Here is a 22,021-nt window from a genome sequence, read left to right as displayed (position 1 = left end):
GCAGCCCCCTGCAACCTTTCCTGAAGTGGGCTCAGCAGTGCCTGGAGGTGGGAAGGGATCCTTGGGAACCTGGGTCCCTGCTGTGTCCTGCAGGGAACAGGCGCTGCAGGAACAGCTGGTCTCCAGTGCTGGCCCTGCCCTGGCACTGCCAGAACGCAGCACCTCAGCTGCAGATCCCCCACACAGGGGATTCTGACCCCAGGCAGGCAGCGGGGAAGGAGAGCTGCTCACGGGCACAGCCAGACGCCTTGCCCTGCCTGCAGGAAAAGCAACACAGCACCTGTGGCACAGGATGTGATGGAAATAGACCTCCCCAGCTCTTCCCAACCCCGGGCAGGGTTTCTGCAGCCCTGTGCAGGAGCTGCTCACTCTCCTGGGAGCAGCAGCTGAGCTCTGTCCGGAGGGCGTGTGCAGAACTGAAGGGAGAGGAAAAATGAGACTAGACCATAGGAAAGTCTATTCAAACTGAGAACAATTGGGCTGAGCTGGCTGCGGGGGGCAGCTGCACGGCAGAGGGATCAGAGGAGCTGGAATGGCAGGGGTCGGCTGATGGAACGGGTCCATGTGCTGCCTCCCTGCTCCCAGAGCCCTCGGGGACAGGGCAGAGCAGCCCCCAGATGCCCACCCCACACCCCTGGCAGCAGGCAGGTGGGCACAGCTGAGGTGAGGCAGCTCCTGCATGTGCTTCCCTGAGACCCTTCACTCTCCTCCCCTCACAAGAGTGCCCAGACCAGCCACGGCACTTGCGGCCATTTTAGTCCACCTACAGAAACAGCCTCCTTAATGCTCCTAACAGCTGATAAGCAACCCATAACACACAACATGTCCTTTGCCATTCCCTGAGGTTTGTAAGTAGGTCTGTTTTTCTCCCTTTGCTCACCTGGCACTGGTGAGAAGCCAAGCCCCTGGGAGAGGATGGGTGAGGCAGAGCAGGGATGCTCAGCACAGCTGCTGCCTCTGCCCAGACAGGGGTTTCCCTGGGACTCTGGGCATCTGCTGCACAGACATACAGACATCAGCCCTCACTCACAGCAAGCTGCAGAAACTCCAAAACGAAGGGCAATCCCACTCCACTGAGAATGCTAGAGATACCTTCAAAAGTTAAATTCTCTGCCAGAAGAATGCAGGAAAGGATACTAAATTGCAAACGAGGTCTCACAACAACTGGTATCAGTGCCTCAGCCTTTATACTCTCTGTTCCTAGTTTGCTGGAGCCCAGCTCTCTCTGTCCCTGGCACACTTCAACCTTTGTCAACAGATTTTCTTTGTTTTTCCTGTGCCTGTAATGTGTTGATTTGACACTTCTAAGTTTCCTTGCAGGAGTTCAGCCAGGTCAGTGCCAGCCCAGCACGCAGAGCCAAAGGACAGACTCTGTGGGCACAGGGAGCTGCCAGCTGTGACCCTAAAGCCACCCAGTGACAAGCCATCACACCAACAGTGGAGATGGCACTGACCCCAGGGCTGCTGCTGCATGCTAAATGGGAAGGGCTTGTGTAGAAAACAAAATGCAGAGTTGCTGGCATCATCAATGCAAAGACAGACGTGGCAGCAGAGAGAAGGACATCGCTCAGTGCTCCAAGGGAGTCAGCTCTGGGGCACAGCTCCTGCTCTGCTTGCAGCCATGCTACATCCGTGCTGCCAATTGGGGGGGATCCACAGGCCTGCAATTCCAACCTTCAACCAACTGCCAGTTATGCTTTCCACGGCAGATAATCTCTCTTCAGCACCAGACCCCAAAACTTTACCTTTGGCTCCTCAACTAGCATCAGCCACCACAGAAGCCAACCCCAGCAGAAGGACAGCAGGATACCCTGCAGAGTTCATGGACAGGCAACACACGGGAAGTTAGGATGGGATATTAAATAAACCCAATTCTCCACAGGCAAACACTGAAAAGCAGGCAGTGGAAAACCCTTGTCAGCTAAGACTTGCAAAGCCCAAACTGAGACAGGAGAGGCCGCGGGAGCCAGGAGCACGGGGAGCCTGCAGCGTGGCCTTGGTGCTGCTCCAGCCAGCACAGCCTGCCCCAGCAGCTGCGGACCGGAGCTCCCTCCTCCTCCTCCTCCTCCTCCTGCTGGAGATGCGGGTTTGGCACAACACCCCCTCCCCAGCCCCGCCGGGCCAGAGCCACGCTCCGGCTGCTCAGACAGGGACAGACAAAGGCAGAGGTTTCTCTAGCAACGGGCCTGCCCGAGCTCCGCTGCTGCCGTGCCGGGGAGAGCAGGACAAAGCCCCTGCCCAGCCCCTGCAGAGCCCGGGGGCAGCCCACCCAGCCCCGGCTGCTCCGCGGTGCTGAATGATCTGAATTGCCCATCCAGGAGAACGGTGCTGCCACGGATCCTCCCGCCGGGCAGCCCGAGACAGCCGCTCCTCTAACATATGCTTCACCCCACTGATTTGTGACAAGTGAGAAAATATGCTTGGCAACAAAAGCCATTATTTTCTCACAACTGGGATTAGACCCAATAGTTCATTGCAAATATAGCACAGCAAGCTGGACTCGGGGAGGATCCAATTCTTACACAAATACAGAACACACTAACAAGGCCATTTGACTCTCAGTTGTTTTTATGCCCCCTTCAGAGTATCCCTTCAGAGCCCTCCCTAAAAGTTCAGCCCCCTTCATAACAAAAATACCTCAGATGTATTTCCCAGCGCTTTGTCATGCCGTGTTTGAGCAGCACACGCGGTTTCCCCTGGGAGAGCCCTCAGGCACACGCGGAGCCAAGGCTGGAGCCCGGCCCCACTGCGGAACCCCAGCTGCGGCAGGTGAAGCCAGCACAGCCCCAGGAGCGCCGGGCTCTCGGTGCGATGCCGAGGAGCAGGGCTCAGTCCCAGGCTGGCAGGGCATTTTTCAGAGCCCACGCTTGTCCGTGGGACGCTCCCGCTGCCGGCACCTCTGGCACTGCCTTCCCTCCACAGCAGCAGGGGACGGGGTGCCAGCGGGCCATCCGCCTTCTCGTGAGGGCTGCAGCCAGGAGAGGCCTGCTCGGGCCCCAGCAGGGACAGCATCGAGCCTGAACAGCCAAGGGGCTGCAGGGCTCACAGCCTGGAGCATCCCAGACAAATGCCAGGGGTGCCTGCATGCGCTGCACAGGTCCCTGTGGAGCAGTGAAAGCAAACAGCCCAAAGCTGCCCGAGCCTCCCCTCGCCTTCCTTCCGTGTGATTAGTAACATCACTGCCTAGACAAAGACAAGAGATATGGCTCCTGGTAAAACAAAGAACAAGACAAGCCTTTTATCTGATACAAGTGTTCCAGGTTTAAAAAAAAAAAAAAAAAAGAAAGAGACATGAAAACACTTCTCTCCAGCATGAAAACAGCTCCTGTGACACTGGACACTGGCATTTTTCAGGTATTTTCATGTGTGTCTGAAATCCCCAGCCCGTGCTGCAGCACTTCGTGTGCACAGCCCCAGTTCTCCCTCGTACCCACAGCAAGCCCCCACACTGCGAGCGCTGGGCTGTGAGGCAACAACTCCGTCTGCAACCACTCAGAAGGGAAGTGAAAGTGTAAGATAGCATATCTTAAACCCAGTGACTTCTCTCCTGGGAAACCCCTGCCCTGGACCATCCCCTCGTTTAATGCAAAGGGCAAAGGCAGATGAGAACAGCCCCTCAGTGTCCAAGAACAAATATCACCGCTGACACGGTGACAATGAAGCCTTGAAATGATTAATAATAAGCTTAGCAAGTACAAGCAGAAGGAGGCAAAGCTCTGCCACGGAGAGGCACAGCAACAGCAGATCCCACACGCTGCTCCTCACGCGCTCCCCGTCCCGCTCCTGTCCTTGCACACGATGGTGGCTGCCAAGGCAGAGGCATTTGTCATACACTTTGATACTCCAAATCCACAGGAGCTACTGACAGCAGATTTCCTTTAAAAACTGTCTCTGAATGCAGATCTGAAAGCAGCCAGCCTGGCTCCTGAGGAGGCAGCAGGGAACAACAAGCGTTTCGGGTGAAGCACAGCACCCAGTTCCCTTCCACAGGCAGCACTGCCTGCACGACAGCCAGTGCTCCTGGGACACAAGGAACCAAAAAAACAACCAAAGGAATCCAAACAGTGGCTACTGTTAACTTCAGCTGAGCCTCAAGGCCAAGCTTCCCACAGATCAAGAGTGAGAACAGATATAATGGTGTGTTGCAATTATGTCCAATTTAAGAACAGAACCAGCACTTCAAACCACACATCATGAGTGCCAGATGGGAAGAGAGCTGGCCAGAGAGTGCCCAGAGCAGGCACCAATGCCAACCACAGCTTCCCTGGCTCTGGGAACAGCTGGGCAGCTGCCTCTCCAGGCTCTCTCTCACCTCCTGGACAATGTTGTCCAGGGATGCCACAGTCTTTCCTCTCTGACACTAAGGAGAAGGCAAACCTGCCTGCAGAAGAAATCCTCACTTGGCATGGCAGCTGGTTTGTTTCACTCTGCACCACTCACAGAAATGAGCCAGACTGACCCAAAGTGTTTTTTTTTTCCATGCCTCTCTCTGTGAAGAGAGGCACAAGCAGAGCAGGAGCCTGGGAGCAGGCACTGACCCACGTCCTCATCAGACACTGGAGATGGGGCTGATCCTCACTCTGGAGTTGTGGTTTACCACAGGAGTCACCACTGGGACAAGACAAGCTTTGGGGGATAAATTTAGGCAGCAGAAGTGCATATTTTCATGTTTTCTCCTGCCTGGCACACATCCCAGCCAGCAGCACAGCAGGCTAAACCCAGGGATGGCCCTGCTGGCAGTGCCCCCCTGGATCTCCATGGCCCCTGCAAGGTGCAGGGCACAGCACTGGAAGTCCCAGAGCCACTCCAGCCCTCTGCTTCACTCAATCCTTGTGTGCTCCAGCCCAATGTTCATGTCAGCAGAGAGTCTGTGCCCAGCCCGGCCCGGCAGGGACCCGAGCCCAGCCCCAGTGAGAGGGCTGCCGTGGGAGAAGCCCCTGGCCTGGGCTGCAGCATCCTCCTGCTCCTTTTCCCACAGCCCCTGGCACGTTTCCTTGGGAACAGAGACTCGTCCACTTGTAATTCACAGCCTGAACTGGTCACATCTGCTGCCACTTCTGTCTGACTGCGAGCAGCACCGAGGGAGTAAATCTCATTTACTGTCCCTACACCCTGCTGTCTGGCTATGTCTGGCTATGTGGCCCTGCACTGATCATGCTGATCAATGGGAAGGAGAATTTGCAGGACTGAAGGTGGAGCGAGACCCCAGAAATGCTCCTTAAAAAAGACTTGGAGGAGGTTGGGGTTGGTTTTGTTGTTTGGGGTTTGAATTTGGGGGTTTTTTTGATTGTTTTGGGGGTTTTGGTGTTACATTAAAGAAGCCAAACTTTAAAGAAGTCCACCCCAAACCTCCAGCATTGCAAGATCCCTGGCAGTGCCCTGCTTGCTGCCTGTGTCTTTTGGGGAACCCCTTGTGCCCCACAGCCAGCATTTCTGCCCAAGTGAGCTCTGTCCCCAGCTGCTTCCCAAGCAAGAACAGGAAGAGAAGGGGGCAGGCAGAAAGGCTGCCTTCGCTGAGTTTGTGCCTCCTCTGGTTGTGCCTGTTAGGAACACAAGGGATGCAAAAAGAAGCATTAAAAAGAAAAGAACCAAACAGATCTCTTGTATTTGTTCATGATTTAAGAAGAGCAAAGGAAACTTTACAAAACCAGATGGTGGCTTTTTCCCCAGAGGAAACAGCTCTTCTGCCTGCCCTCCTGCACAGCCGGCATGAGCTCCAGATCCCGCCTGTGTCCACCGGGATGGGCTGCAGGGAGGCTCTCACCACCCCAGAGCCCCCAAAGGATGTAAGCGGAGCTCTGGGCCAGCGGCTATTAAGATGCAAAGCAGAACGTATTCAAACTGGAAAAGAAAGAGCTGAACAAGAATGCCAATCCTGCCCTGAGCCACTGAGATGGAATAAAGGAGAAGATCATTAAACGGTTCACTTCAGCACCTCACATTCCTTAATCCAGGCATGGAAAGATTTCACAGATCATTAAGAGAGCAGAGCTTTGCAGACAGTTCCTAGAGCCAGCCCCTTGTATGTATGCAAGTTCCCCAACCTCTGTACAGCCCTAACAGGATCAAATATTACACACACAAGTCAGATCAGATTAACCAGCAGTGCCTTCTGGCCTGAAAAATCTGTGTATTCATGGATCCACTGAACCAATTCTTTTCCAGAGTAATACTTCACTTGCATTAAAAACACAGGATAATTCCTTTTAAGAACATTTCATCTCACATCTCAAAGTATCCTATAAGCCTCAACATCTTCCACAAAGAGGGATGAATTACAACCTAATTTTACAGATAGGATAAAACAAGTCTTTCCTTGGGCATCTGTGCCACTGCTGTTTCCCACTGTGCTTTTCTGCAGTGGAGATGGGCCTGAGCTTCGTTTCAAGGCCAAACTGCTCCCAGCCTGAAGGGACACAGAAAATTACAAGAAAAACAAATTCCAAAGCAGTAGACTCAAACTGAGGAACCTGTAGGAATGGGCAAGTCCAACAGCAGCAGTTGCCCAATTTCTTTTATTTGTTTGATTTAATGTTCCTAAAAATATCACAGGCAACTGGCTCCCCAAGGCCTGTACCTGGTGTGGGCAGCTTCATACTGTGCCTCTGACCAAAATCTCCTGGGCACCTCCAGGGTCTGATCCAGCTCCCTGCTGTGCCTCTGACCAAAACCTCCTGGGCATTCCTGGAGCCTGATCATGCTTCCTTTGGAGCATGTCCTCATCACCCAGAAATGCTGTCATCCTCTTGGCTATCTCCCCGTGCTTTTTCAATTTCAGCACAAGGACCTGGCCCAAGGCAAGTGCAGATGCTCTGCTCCCTGCCTTCATCAGCACTGACCAGGAAAGCCTCAGCTGCTGCCAGGGAATCAACAGTGCTCCTTCCTTCAGAGCCTCTGCCTCAGAGATCAGCAAAATGTCAGCCCAAGGCTGACACTGCTCTTCACTCCTCCTCCTTTCCAGAAAAAGCACAATATTGGAATAGCAAGGGAAAGCTGTGCCATGACCAATGAAAGCATCTGCCACTGGATCCAGCCAGCCTGGAACCTGCAGACAGGAAGCATAAGCGTAGGGAGGAATTTCACCTTCCCCAGAACCAGCACAACCCTCCCCAACGGCTGCAAACGCAGGCAGCACCAGCGGTCTTGGGGTGCTTCAGGGTGAGTAAAGAGCTGCAGAACCTCACTGCTGCAGTGCAGAAGGACCACGTGGATATTCAGAAGGTAACAGACATGCAACGGAGCATCCAGCAGCTGTGGGGAGACTGTCTCCAAAGGGCTTTCCATACCAGACAGGATCCAGCCCAATACTTCACAACCTCCTCATGAATTCATCATTTACTACAGACCTGGAGCAAGTTCCAGACTGCAGACAGCTTAGCTTGAGGCTAATAATATGTTCTACATTGGGATCACTGGGTTGTGCAGCTGCCACCCACAAAGCAGAGATTATCGCCCTCGCTCGCTTCATTTCTTCAGTACGAAGTGATTGTGCTCCTGCCTTCTCAAGAAGGGTAAATCAGCACAAAGCATATTGTCTGCTCTCACCATCTTCCCCAGCATCCCATTTATTAGTGGGTGCAGAACCAGATGGTTATAGACAAACAACACCAAAGAAAATACAGAAATAGCCTGGTGTAGTACAGGAGTGTTAAATTCCCACCCAGAAATAAGAAAGGGCATTAAAGGTACTTGGGCAGCTCCAGGGGAAGCGAGCCAGCAGACAAGTGCAATCCATATGCACCAGTGTGCACAGCTTCTCCTGAAGCGCTCTCAGGACAGAAAGGGCTCCTGCAGCTACAGCTCTGCTAAAATCAGCTGTCACTGCAGGTGTCCATCACTTCCAGAAAATAACCCCTCAGATATTTCACTCGCTTTCCTTGGTATGCAGAGCAGAGCTGCTGCAGCACGGCTCCTGCAGGAGTCTCCTGCCTTGTGTCACACACATATGGAAGAAGATATAGATGTAAACATTCCAGCATTCCTTCTGTCAAAGCACTGTTTTCTTAAAAAAATCCCCTCTTGCTCTTCTGCTCCCACTCTGATGTGCAGAGTTCTCCAATTCTCTGAATTCACATCCCTTCACACAAGGCTTGCAGCTTGCCTGAGACACCAGCCAGGTTAACAACAGTCACTTAAAACATGAAGTAATGCGTGGTCCTGGCAGGGGGAGCAAATAAAGACTGGCATTTGTTTACTCATGTGAACTGTGCTGAGGGGCAGCCCTAACCCTTGCTCAGACCTCCCTGACGGGGTCAGCTGGCACATGCCATGGCCCGGCCCCCTCAGCTCCCTCGGGCTGTGCTGGGGCAGCCTGTGCCCCTGCAGGGTTTGGTAGCCATGCTTGAGCCCTGGGATACTGCCACATCGCCTCTCCTGTGCAGCACTGCTGCCACGCTCCCTGCGCTCGCCTGAGCCCGTGACACCGCACCCTGCAGCTCCAGCAGGAACTCCTGCATCATCCACCTGCATGGCTCTGCTCCAGCCGCTGCCTGGCAGCAGGAGTGCTGCCCACCAAGGCCACACTGGTGTACAAGCCCACGGATACCACGGGGACAACACCGGCCGGGCTCAGCAGAGCCCAGTCCTTTGCATGCCACAGAGCTGGCGTCTGCCTCTTTCCCAGCTCCTTCCTGAGCAGATTGCTAATTGCTCCTGATTTTTGCTCTTCTAAAATAAGCTCAGACCGCAATCTGCATAAATGCTGCAGAAAGAGTAATGAACTGCCCGCCCACCTGAAATTCAGACTTGAGCAGAACACACAGGAGACAGGAGGATGGAAGGAGCCACCAGCAACCCTCACCATGCCACTGCCACCTCATCTGAGGACAGGGAGAGCAGGGGGGACATGGGGACTGTTCCAAATAAAGCCGTGGATTTCTACCTAAACTAAGGACTGAAAACAAAGGCTAAATGGAAGCACAAGAAGCACTGCATCATTCTGGCAAGTGGGGACAGCAGAGGGGAGTATGTCAGTGGGCACAGCCCTGCAGGAGTGGGAGAGTAGAGAGGAATTAAAAATTAAACCTGTCAGACCCCGGTTTCTACCATTCATTTAAAAAATACATGGCTGCAGATATCCAGGGTGTAAAAGGAAGCAATTACATACACAAACCTCCCCACAAATAAACACCTCGTGACTTTATCATCAGATAATCTTCAATTGCAAAAGCACATCAGAACATTATTTTGCCCTTAATCTTTCTGAATTGTCAGCTGTGACCATGCCACTTCCATGCACACCCCCGACCTGCAGCACGCAGGCACTGCTCCCCTGCTTCTGTATCTCCCAAAAACACCACGCAGAGACAGTTAACACACTTTGTTTTAAAACTCTGCTAAATTAAAGGTTTGTTTACTGTGAAATCTCCCTCCAGAGTGCTGGGAATACAGATGCACAAGCAACAGCAGTGCTTGCTCCAGTGCAGGTGAAGTGTCCCTACACCTGCACAAGTTCCCCCTGCCACTGAAGCACAGTTCTGAGTCACCTGTTCTGCTTTTTTCTTCATCTAAGGGAGAACCTATGAAAACCAGCCATTTAACTCTAGACTAAGCATCTGGAGAGCACCTTGTAATTACCAGTTCTGGTTCTCTTCTCTCTGACAGCTTCTCAAAACACATGTGGATCCTGGTACATCCCAGAGCCTCTCCACTCCCTTCTTCCCTGGTGGCCCCCCCAGCTGCAGCTGCTGCATCAGCTCTGGTATTTATAGCCCCTCTCTGCTGACTCACTACTGCTCCTGGCTTATTTAGAAGCTGCTTTAACTACATTTGGATTTGACAGTGTCACATTTATCACTCTCGTGTGTAATTTTGACACTTTGCCCTTCCAAAACTTATAGAGAAGAGACGTCCTCTGCCTCTCTGGGCGGATGGGTGGGGATGTCCAGAATTTCCTTGCCTTCCACTTTCATTCCTTTCCTTGTCCCGACTTGAGGAGCTCAGAGGAACAGAACCTGGCTAAATCTGATTGAAACACTGAGTTAGGCAGGAGAGCTGGGGCAGCCAGCTCGGGATGTCTGCTCTGAGGCCAGGGCAGCCCAGGCGCTGCTCCGTGCCCTGAGCTCAAGGGCAGCTTCTCCCCAGCCCTCCCCCGGGGTATCCTTCCAGCTGGCCTTAGGATGTCATCCATCCACACCACGCTAAACTAACATTGCCAACACTAACTCCCGCTGGCTGGAAAGAGATAAAGCAAGAGGTTAGTTACAAAGGGAGAGGGAGATTTGCTACAGCCTGGCATCAATACACTAAAACACAAAGAGTTTAGGCAGCAGCTGCGTCTTACACCCATCACCATCTTTTAATATGTTCCTGTTACCTACGAGTCTGTATTCCATATGGAAGTTGTTTTATCCCAGCCCTCCCAAAAATCCCCTTTTGAAATGCTGAGTTCCTCTGCGCAAAAATCTTGAACTTCCCTTGGCCCTGGGATCATCTTGAGGGTCAATACCCTCAGGCAATTTTAGCACATTTTTAGGACAGGGTTTGACATTGGAACAGGCTTATAAAAACACATGGAACTGATGCTCCCTGTGCACTCCCTGCAGTGACTGACAGGCTCTCAACCCCTCCAACCCAGCACCACACCTGCAGTCTCTCTGAGAACTACTCCCTTTCTCTGCTTGACCTGCACGACCAGAAAAGCTGCTTCTCCTGATTTATCAGCCTAAGAGTGAAAAAGAAGAAAAATTACTTTCAAAAGTGTTTCTCTATCACTCCTGCACGTAACAAAGCTTGCACTGACAGCTTGACAAAAATCTGGCAAAATGTTTTCCAACTGATTCAAAAAACATTTTCAAGCACAAAGTTGTTACACAGAAACCTCACAGTTACCAAAATACGCACTGAAATGACCTTAGTAACAAGGACAAGTCAAGCTTAGCAAGAGAACTTAATGGTCTTGATATTTGCTTTGTCCAAGTAGCCTGTGGGCTCAGCTACTTTAAACATCGTTTCCCAAGCCTACATAACACACGTGCAATATGTTACGCTTTGGGAGCATTCCAAACACGCGTTCTCCCTTCTGCTCTAACCCTCCTGCGTTTCACGGCATCAGCCACGATCCACCCCTTAAAATGGCAGAAGAGGCACAGGAGTGCAGCTGCCCACCAGCGGGCTCCTCCTCACACCTCTGCCTGCTGCGGGCACAGCTCCCTTTGTGCCCCTCTGGTAGCATTTATCTGGGCACAAAGGGCGCTCCTTTCTCATGGGGACCTCGACAGCTCCTTCAGAGGCACTCTACCCTCTGCCTTGGAGACACCCACCACCACCTGCCCGGAGGAACCCTCCGAAGGGTAAGGACACCTTGGGCTCCTCCCAGAGCCAGCCTCTCCTTCCTTGGCCCCATGTGTTATTCTCCTTCTCTCCCACGCATCAAATTGCCCGTTTACGTGATTCTGAGCTACGTTTAGCAGCCTCTCTTCACTCAGCCAGACCTGAACTGGAGCCTGAAGCTCCCCACGGTAAAATGCCTCCTCTCGTCTCTCGAGCAAGATGAGCAAACCAGGTGTGTGGGCAGACAAGAGGCAGCCTGGAAAGGTGGGGATGGGTCTGTTCCCTCCCTGCACAGGGGCAGGAGTCAGCCCCAGCACATCTGGGGGTCAGCCCAGCCCCCTGAGCACAGCAGTGTATCTTACACAGGGGGACACGTTTCCTCCCTGCTCCAAAACCACCTCTGCCCACCTTGGCACAAGGCAGACAAACCCACCCACGTGAACAGCTCACCATCAACGTTCAACAGCACTTTGTGGACTAAAATCCCCCCTGGACCTGCACCTGCTGCTGCCAAGGGGTAAGCACGGCACGGTCCAAGGAATCTCGAGGTCCCACATAGGGGGTGTCATGAGTTCAGACCCCAAAGTGGAATCAAACATTCACAATCTTTTTGCTTTGAAGTGTTCTTTGCTATTGCACATCCATGCTTATCAAATCATTTATAAATCAAATGAAGTACCAAAGCACTGCTGGTAGAAAACTGTATTTTCCTCTTCTCCTTATGCTGTAAACAGATTCTTTTAGATACAAAATAAAGGTGGCAGCATGCTGTCACTGTTCCTCACACGAATTCCTAATTTTATGATTACATCCTGCCATCAGTGCCAGGAATAAACAGAAGTCTCCAACACTGCAGTAACTGTGTTCCTCCTTTAACAGAAGCCTCTGGTGGAACAAGTCCCACTCTATCACACAGATTCAGAGAGTGTCCTCATTCCAATCTGACAGCACAAAGCTGAAGCCGTGATGAACTCAGGGGCTCACTTATTTAGCCAAAAATAATGCACATGGAATGCAGAACAGTGTATGAATGACGTGCAGCAGAATCCAGAGCCAGCCTGAGCAGCATCCCAGTTTCATATCTCCTGACAACACATTATTCCAGACTAATAGAACTGACACCCACCCCTCCCTGCACATGAAGTGTGTAACCAACCCCCTGCAAACGTTCCTCAATAGAGATTTCTTCTCTGTTACTAAAATTCTGACAATGTCAGCACAATAATCCCGGAGCTATATCTGCCACAGCTCACTGTGTTTGTTTTCCGTGCAGGAGCCATTCCTCCTGTGAGACACTCCCAAAGAGGGATGACTTGTGCTCACTGCAAGCAGCCAATATTGACTGGAACCACACTGGGCTGCGGAGCTGTTCCTGCCGAGCAGCACCAGCTGATCAACACTTGTACCAATCTGCACAGGAGCAGTTCCAGGCTCATCTGAAAAACAGAAGAATTTCTCTCCCTGAATTGAGAAAACAAGGTTTTAACCACTGAAGCATCATGAACACCAACCCTATATACACTTGCTGCTCTCCTCCTCCAAAATGTGTATGAGCACTGCTCAGCCTCTCCTCTGACCTGAACTGAACCCTGCCTTCTCCTGCCCTTCTCTAAGGATTAGATCACTCCACATCTCTGTCTACCAAGGCACTCTTACTCCATCACATCACATTTGGCTCTCAGAGCAGCATCTGTAACCCAGAGAAAAGAACACAGTCAGTACTTTTAGGCCACGAGTCCCACATGACACTCAGATTTTTGTCTCCATTGCCTAGTTCAAAGTCAGAGAAGGCTCACCATGACTGAGAGAGTAACACTTCACAGCCCTGCACAGGTGTGCGACCCTCCAAACACGCCCAACATCTGACTGTCCTGTCAAGACCTTCTCCCCTGCGAAAGAAACACGCTGGCCCTGGCCATGAAGAGACTCCAGTGCTCTTCCCTGTGGCTGAGGGTGGACAAAAATCTGCTCTATCCTCCAAGCTTCATGTGCTCCCTGATAATAAAAGCAATTGAGAACTTAACCCTACCTGTGCAGGGACAGGCAAGGCACTTTGGAATGGTGAAATGACCTAGTACATGGTTTTGTCTGCTTTCATGCTGTCCCCCCCAAAATGATGTTGTTCCTTTCTCAAGGGACACAAAAGTGAGACAAAGAGCATGAATCAGCTTGAGGCAGGGAGCACATTGTGGCCTTTAGTCACAACCATCGAATTGGGTTCCAATGACTGCAGTCTGAAGGGAAAAGCTGACAGTGTCTTGACATGGTCATTACGTAAAATGCACCCTATTTCTTCTGTGCCATATGCCTTTGATGCATTATCATTCCCACTCCTCTTGATTGCTTTTCAAAAGCCATCTAAATTAATGTGAATTGGTAAAGGGTAATTATTCCTATGAATAATCAGTGTATGCTAATAAATGCAAAAATAGGACAAAATGCCGAGTTTCACCAGCACTGACTGTTCCTATCGATGACGGTCCCTGATGAAGGGGACAGTGCTGACAGCAGGACAGGGAGGACAGCTGTGTCCCTCCTGCAGGAGTACAGCCACTCTGCTCAGCAAAGAAGCACACAGCAGCACGGCTCCTGCTCTTTGTCTAAAGCACCATCTTGCCAAAGACTGCTGGTCTGCTCTCAGCAAAATCCTACAGGAATCTGTATGAATAAAGATACAGGATACTACAAAAAGAGAAAGAAGACATTACCAAGAAGAAAAAGACAAAAGATATTGCCATCAAAAGGACACAAGCAGAGGGTTGTGCAAGTATCTGTCACCCACTCTCAGGGGCTGCTTCACTGCTGGCCGGCAGAGCTTGGTGCCAGCACAGCCCGGTACCCCAGACCCCAGCACCAAACGTGGCCCACAGGCTGTGCCCCAGGCAAGCATCCAACATTATCACCTCCACCAAACTGCTGACCTGATGGCTTCACACAGCACGAGTTATGGGATTAAATAGCACACAAGAACAAGCAGAAATGTTTAAGCCTTCCCAGCAATGGCAGGAAACTCCAAGTGAGAACTAAGATCCTGCTCAAAATAAATGAATTCGGAATTCTCTGCAACTTGTATTTGCTGCCTCCTCAAAGTCACAGCACACGTTCTGGCAACATGATGGGAAATGCATTAGTGAATTACAAGAAACATTTTCAATCCAGTTAGAGACCAGCCCACCATTATTTTATTAGAGCGCTTTTTAAGACATGTAACAGCACAGTGAGTCTAAAAGGGCTATCTCCCCGCTTTTTGGGGAAAAAAGACTTGCAGGACTTGGCACCTCCCTGGCTGAACTTCACGAGGCTCTGCTGCCTGTCTCCCGAGGCTCTCGAGGTCCCTCTGAGCAGCAGCACGCTCCGAACGCGCAGCAGCTCCCCGGACGCGCCGGTCCCACACTCCAGCTGGAGCACTGCCACAATGACTGCCTGCCTCGCCTAGGATACAGCTGGACTCCCAGAAAAATGTTGTGATTTCTCTGGAGCAGTCTTCCCAGAGAATCCCGTTTCACAAGCACCAAGGAAAACGCAGGAACGAGTCGCCTCCTTCACGCAAAATACAATTTGGTTTCAGTACCGGGGAAGAAGCGTCAAATCAGTTAACAGACTACCCAGGAGGATGTCAGATCCCCCAGCACTGCAGGGTTTTATCTACAGACTAGAGCAGCATATGTCAAGATGTTGCTCTGCCAGGAAGACACAAAGACACAGAAAAGGGGCATGGGGAGTTTTGCGGCCAGGGGATGGCAGCGCCCTCCTGCCCGCCGCAGCGCACATCTGCACGGAAAGCCGCGGAAATCCCCTTCAAACGCCCCAAAACCACTGCCACGGCCCGGGCACAGCCAGGGACACCTCAGCAGTACACACCGAGGCTGCCCCGGCAGGAAGGACACCTCGTTCATGCCAGCACAGAGCTCCCTCCTCCAGGCTTCATCACAGCGGCCTTGGGCTCGCTCCCTGCTCGGGAAAAACCACAGTACATCCTTCAGGGAGCTCATCAGGAACGCACAGCTACCGACAGACTGGCTGCAAGGCAAGGAAACACCCAAGACCCTCACTGATAATTGTGCATTTCTAACATGCTGGAACTTCTACGATCAAACGCCACATGCATACTTTTAAGTTTTAAAATGTAAATTACGAATAAAATTACAATCACTTCAGTGAAAAGGTAGAAGGCTACACATTAATATTTCCCAGGAATAATGCCTATATATGAGGTGACTGCCTCTAATTAGGGATTAATAGCAGAATTAGTTAAGTGAAAATATCTCCCTTTAACTTAGGAGCTTTTCGTTGATGAAAATTAGTGCTGAAACTGAATAAAACAAAGCAGAGCAGTTGTCCAAACTAAGGGATGTGTAAAGAACTCACCTAAATTTAGCCATAAATTTCATTAATAACTATAAGCAAATTAACTTTTTTAAAATTCATAGGGGTTATCCTAACAATTTTACTGTAAATTTTAATGGATTATTTTCTCTGTCCTACTCCCAAAAAATGTCACAAGATGCCTTTGCTCAAAAAATATGTCCAATAAGTTGCCTCCAGGACATTTTACTGAGCTAAGGAACAGCTGCATTATACAGAGCCATAATTACATTTCAAGGAGAAGATCATCAACAGGGATACGATTTTCTATTTGGATTTAAAACTAGTGAACAAAACCAATGGCCATGTGAACAGCACTGTACAATCCCAGGCTCGTCTGGAGCATCTCCACAGCTGGAGACACCAGCACACACTGGATGGTGGGGCCATGAGGGACCTGGCCAAAGCCAACATCCCCTCAGCAGCCTCTGGGGACAGGACAGCCCAGACTGCCCATAGCCCTGGGGACAGGGCAGCCCCAGACTGCCCATAGCCCTGGGGACAGGACAGCCCCACACTGCCCATAGCCCTGGGGACAGGACAGCCCCACACTGCCCATAACCCTGGGGACAGGACAGCCCATAGCCCTGGGGACAGGACAGCCCCACACTGCCCATAGCCCTGGGGACAGGACAGCCCCACACTGCCCATAACCCTGGGGACAGGACAGCCCATAGCCCTGGGGACAGGACAGCCCCACACTGCCCATAGCCCTGGGGACAGGACAGCCCCACACTGCCCATAGCCCTGGGGACAGGACAGCCCCACACTGCCCACAACCCTGGGGACAGGACAGCCCAGACTGTCCATAGCCCTGGGGACAGGACAGCCCATAGCCCTGGGGACAGGACAGCCCCACACTGCCCATAGCCCTGGCAGGGTCCCCAGGACGGCCCCAGACCACCCGTAAGTATCAAATCAGTTAACAGACTACCCGTGGGAGAACAGAAGAGCCCCCCAGATTTTCACCTTTAAACTATGGTCTGGTACTAGGAGAAAGAAGAGGAAAATCAAAGGGCTGTTATTTGTCTCGAATGAATTTCAGAACAATTCTTATGAAAAACCTGTTAACAGGAACCAGGCACTGCTGAGAATCAGAGAAACCATGGATTATAACACAAATACCAATTTCAGCACGGTAACCATCACCAATTACAAAAATCCCATCAGCCAAAGCCCACATTAATGTGGTACTAAAAACCTGACCTAAGAGGTCAAAGAACGTTCAGAGATCTGGAGGTAAAATGGGAATGTCTCACCTCACTCCCACTGCCAGACTAGCTCACCCTTATGGAAAATCTTTTGTTACTATGGTGACGGGAAATCAAAAAAAAACTTAGATCCATGTAAACACAGGTTTTCCTGTACAGATTGCAGGATTCTGTACTGCCACTTAATCCCAATTTATGAATTTTCAGTTATTCAGCCAGCCAGAAAAAACAGAGTGATTATTTATAAATATAAAAGTTAAAGTTCATTCCTAGATAAATCACAAACAAAAACAGGTCTGAATTTCTCATATCAATTATTCACAATAACCAATTCGCTCACCTCCACTACTTGCCAAAACCCAGACACACTAATCTCAATTACTTATTTTAGGGGGCCAACTCCTCCTGTTTTCCTCGTGCTGTATTTGTTTACATACGTATGTAAACAAACATACGTATGTCTGCGTCTCCTCCCCTCTGTGGGCCACACACAGAGTAAAGAAGGAACAGAGGCTGTTAGAGAAGGCTTCTGAAATTCACTATATTCAGCTTTGAACTGCTGGCCCAAGGGTGAAATCAGAACTGACTCATAGTGTCCCAGTTCTTTTTTAAGCTGCAACTCAACATTCATAGGAAAACTAAAATAGTCTGAAACAGTTTCAGCTAGCAGATCTGATGGTTTTTATCTCCAATGTCCCGACACCAGCCATTCATTTTTCTCCTTTTTTGAGCCTTTTCAAAGCAGAGTTCCAGGAACACACAGAAATCAGAGTCTCGCACCCCAGGCACCTTCCACCTCCTCTTGCCTACATGAACCCTACTCTGAGAGTACAGCTTCCAGGGAGGAATCTAGTCCTGCATCGATTATCAAATGGGTTTCTGGAAGATTAGGAATCTGCCAGCTTCCCTGAGGGGGGGATCCTGCAGTCTGGATTCCCACAGCTGTTTCAGCAGCCAAAGGGCACAGAACACCCACCTGAGTGCCACCCACCAGCAGCCCCTTCCCCACATCCAGGCTTCCAGCTCCGGCACGTGTGGGCATCCCTCTCCTGTGAGCAGGGCAGAGCTCATCCAGCACCCACGAGGTGCCAGGCACAGCAGGCTCTGCTTTACCCCTGCCTGGTTTGCAGGGCATCTGTCACTTTGATCAGCAGTTCCCCTGTCCTGCAAAGAACACCCGTGCAGCACAGCTCCGGGCGGTGGGCACAGGAACCCCTGGGTAACTCAGCAGCAACCGCGGCCCCACATTGCTCTGGCAGCGCTACCAGGCAATCCACGAGCAGATGGATGTATTTGTAAATAAGGCAGATCAGTTTTGTCAGGCTGTAATTGGTTTTAGAACAAGCAATTCCCACGATGACAAACAACAATTAAAGAGCCCCACGGTGCAACACCAAGCAGGCAGCGCTCGGGGACAACAGCAAAGGGGAGCAGGGGCAGTGCCATCGAAGGCACGGGTGGCTGCACCTGGACTGGCCTTGCAACGCAGGAGAACAGCAAAGCTCAGCCAGGGTGACCCCAGAGGCCGAGGATGTTGGGTGCCCACTGAAGCTAACACCCTGGCAATTCAGAGCCTGCAAGGAGCAGCTGTGCCTCTGTCCTGGCAACTCATCTGGATGCAGGCTGACAAAGAGCAGAGGAGCTGCTGGGAAACCTGAGACTTCACATGGGGGCAAGGAGCTCTTCCCAACAAACTCTAGACACATACAGCCTAGCGAAGACCCCAAAAAGTGAAAGAAGAGGACAATGAAGATTTTTTTCTTTCTTCCAAAGGTGTGCTGCCACCATGAATTGCTGCAGGCTCAGTAGTTAGCTTGGTGACCATAAATGTCTTTTTCATTGTCATTGTGATGTACGCCACAGACAAGGACACTGCAGCAAACTCAGTGACAATGTGATAGCTTGGTGACCATAAATGTCTTTTTCATTGTCATTGTGATGTACGCTACAGACAAGGACACTGCAGCAAACTCACAGTGACAATGTGACCAGCCTGCAAATTCTTGGCACACCAACAAGACCACACACAGCAGAAACCAGCGGGGCAGCCGGGGTTTGCACCCAGCTCTCACACAGTCAGGGAAATCCTGGGGGCACAACCTGTGACTCTTCCCATGACCAACCACCACTAAACCCCAATGAAGGTTTAATTCTGAAGTTACTCTCTGGCTTTGTGAGCTACAAAATTACTTCCTTCCATCCAGAGCCTTGAGGAAGGTACACCATCTGCTCCAGGCTCCTCTCCCATGCAACACAGATGTCTCCTCCCTGCCCTGTTCAGGCATTTAAAAGCAGTAGGCAGCTACATCAACAACACAGTCCCAGGGATGCACGAGTACATGCTGTGTGATTGGGAGGAGAGGCAAAGAGCGTGCATTTCTTTTTTCCTCTTCTTCTCACTCCCCCTTAGTCAGGAGCTGACCTCTCCCACGGAACAGATTATTGTTATTTCAACAGTGCATCTCACACTGCCATCCTGCAGAACAATGGCTACATGAGTACTCTTTGTAATGATTTCACTTCCAGGGGTTTAGAATATGACATGTTCATTTACAATATGTTTACTTAGTATTTCTTTAGGAATTTTAGCAAGAGTAGGTCAAGAGCGCACAAGCAGGAAAAAACATGCAGGAAAAATGCTTTTAAAGCCATGAGTCACCCAGAACACGATCCAGCAAGGATGTTAAAAGAAACAACAAATGCTTTGAAAGAACCTACTCAGAGTCTGATTCCCAGGTTACTTGATCTATTCCAATTTGAAATTTTTTTTTGCCACACTTCCTCAGGCTCTTCCTGAGCTATTTGAAAAATCCAATTACAGTGGAGATCCTGATTTCCATGTTCATTTATTACCAGAGTAGAAGCCCCATTCACTTTAATGGTAAAAAAGATCACGGCAATAGGAAATCCCCTACAAAACATTTAATGGAAAATAAAATCAAGAACGATTAAAGGAAAAGCTGGCAGAGCACAAGAGCTTCTGTCTGTGACTGCAGAAGTGAATTCCAGGTGGTGTGAGCAGGACGTGGCCCTTCTGGGTGCAGCTCAGGTGCAGGCAGACCTGTCACCCTCACAGGGCACTCGCAGCACCTGCTGCAACACTGCCCCAGCAATGCCCCGCTCTCCTCCTCTCCCTGGTGGTGCCCAGCCCCTCCAGAGACACAGCTCACCTTCCCCAAGGTGTGACACGACACTCTGCTCCCAGAGCTCTCCCAGGCTATCAGGATTTCTGTACACCACCTCAGGAAGCAGCACGTCCCAGGCTGCAGCCGGCTCTCTCCCGAGCTGCAGGACATCTCCACCACGTGAAGGCAGGCACTGTGCTGGGGAACATCCTTCCATCTCTGCCCCACACACCGGGCAACACTCTGTCCTGCCCCAGGAAGCAGCAGCTGGGTGGCAGCTCAGGGTCCCTGGGCTCACCCCCCAGGTCACTGCACGGGGCACAGGCTGGGACCCCACTGCTGCCAGCACTGCCCTCCTGCTGCCACCTCATCCCGCCTGCCTCTTGGAGGCACGAGGAAAACACAGCCTTCAATGCTCTCAGCTGTCTTGAAGCTATTACAGGGGTATCACAGACATGCCAGGGTAACCAAACCCAGTGGCCTCTCAAGAGCATTGCTTCAATGCTGCAGGTGAAACTCTAACATAGCCAATTGTGTACTCTGCACAGGGAAATTTGCTTTCTGATCTCTCCAGCAATCGCATTCCACCCTGAAGCATGATACTCACTTGTGCTGCCTCAGCATGCTTCACTGTACATAATATTGATGGTAGAAGTACTCAGCCTTTTGGAAAACATGCCCACTTTGGAAGAGAAAAAAACATTAGACAAAAGAAAAAGCAAAACAAAACCAGCCCACAGCAGTCCAGCCTGCAGTGGCAGAGTGACTGCACTAGCTGCCATGTGCAAACACCCTCCTGGTGAGCAGGGAGCACCCAGGGGCACACACCTGACTGCTGAGCCCTCAGTGTGACAGCCAACAAGGATTTGTACCTGCAGGAAGGGACATGCCAAAGGAGCAGCTTCCCCAGACTGGTCCTGCTGGAGGGGTGGATGTGGAGAGGCTTCAGCCACTGCAGGATGAACAGCAAGGTGAAGGATCACCATAACTCTTTCCTAACACTGCATGATCCCTCCTGTGAGCAGGGATTTTGGCACATGAACCCAAGGGCACGAAGCACCACAGGCCACAGGAGACATCCCACCCACACAAGCGGACTTTCTTAAACCCACAGTGACACGGTAGACAGCAGCTGAGTGTATTTTCAAATCAAACTCTGTCTTTTGGCCAGAGCAGAACTTCCCCACCACTGAAGGGTCATTTAGGGCACACTGTCCTTCCAGAGCAATCAGCACACTCTCCCAAATAACAGAGGGGCAAGAACAGGTGCCTACCATAACATTTTCTTAGGAGGCCCAATGCATCCTCACTAGCTGGGAACGTACCTCATTCCAGTGGAAGTCCCTGCTGGCCAGTGGCCCATGGCACCCTCCCAGAGACATCAGTGAACAGACATCCCCACATGGTCACAAGGCGCAGAGATCCAGCTTCACAGGGACCACGGGTCACCTGCTCAGCACCCACAGCAGTCTGGACTCACTAAGCAGCTTTTGAGGCCAGGCAGGAGCACTAGATGGGGGTTTTAAGAAAAAGCTAAATATACTCTCTACTGTTGGCAGGATAATCTTGCCAGCAGCAATTCGTCCTGCACTAACTGAGCATGGTGTTTTTCACACCATTCCCATCTTGTCCTAAGCCACAGCCCACTGATCCACACTGCATTCCTCTCCAGGGCAACATTCCCAAACAGGACTTGTCTGCACAAGGCTTTGCCTCCTGACCATCACTCTCTGGCAATGCAGCTCCCACCTGCAAGCTGTCCTGCAGCTCCAGTGCCACTGCGCTGCCAACACTGCAAAATGGCAGCAGGACTTCGCTCTCTCCAGCTCAGACACAAGTCTGTGTCTTCTACATTCCTCACATTAACAAGCTCTCCTGAATGAAACATCATTTAGGATTTCCCAAGATCAATTAACATGTTTTCACACAGAGAAACTCTTCAATTGTCTCTGAAGTCTTTGCCAACACAAAAGCTCCAGGCTGCCACACCAACAGTCTGATCTCTTGTCCTTACTCTTCCATGAGTTCCAAAATCTCAATGATTAAAGT

General features: G+C 51.0%; 1 protein-coding gene across 3 annotated transcripts in view; it reads right to left on the bottom strand.

Annotated features, from left to right (window-relative positions):
• The window catches only part of SRGAP3 (SLIT-ROBO Rho GTPase activating protein 3), a 72,997-nt gene that overhangs the window by 41,621 nt on the left and 9,355 nt on the right, over nucleotides 1-22,021 (bottom strand). The gene's annotated exons all lie outside the window — the stretch shown is intronic.

The sequence above is a fragment of the Onychostruthus taczanowskii genome, unplaced genomic scaffold, assembly GCF_017590055.1.
Source record: "Onychostruthus taczanowskii isolate IOZ18803 unplaced genomic scaffold, ASM1759005v1 scaffold9, whole genome shotgun sequence".
Lineage (NCBI taxonomy): Eukaryota > Metazoa > Chordata > Aves > Passeriformes > Passeridae > Onychostruthus > Onychostruthus taczanowskii.
This window is presented reverse-complemented; position numbering and strand designations above follow the sequence as displayed.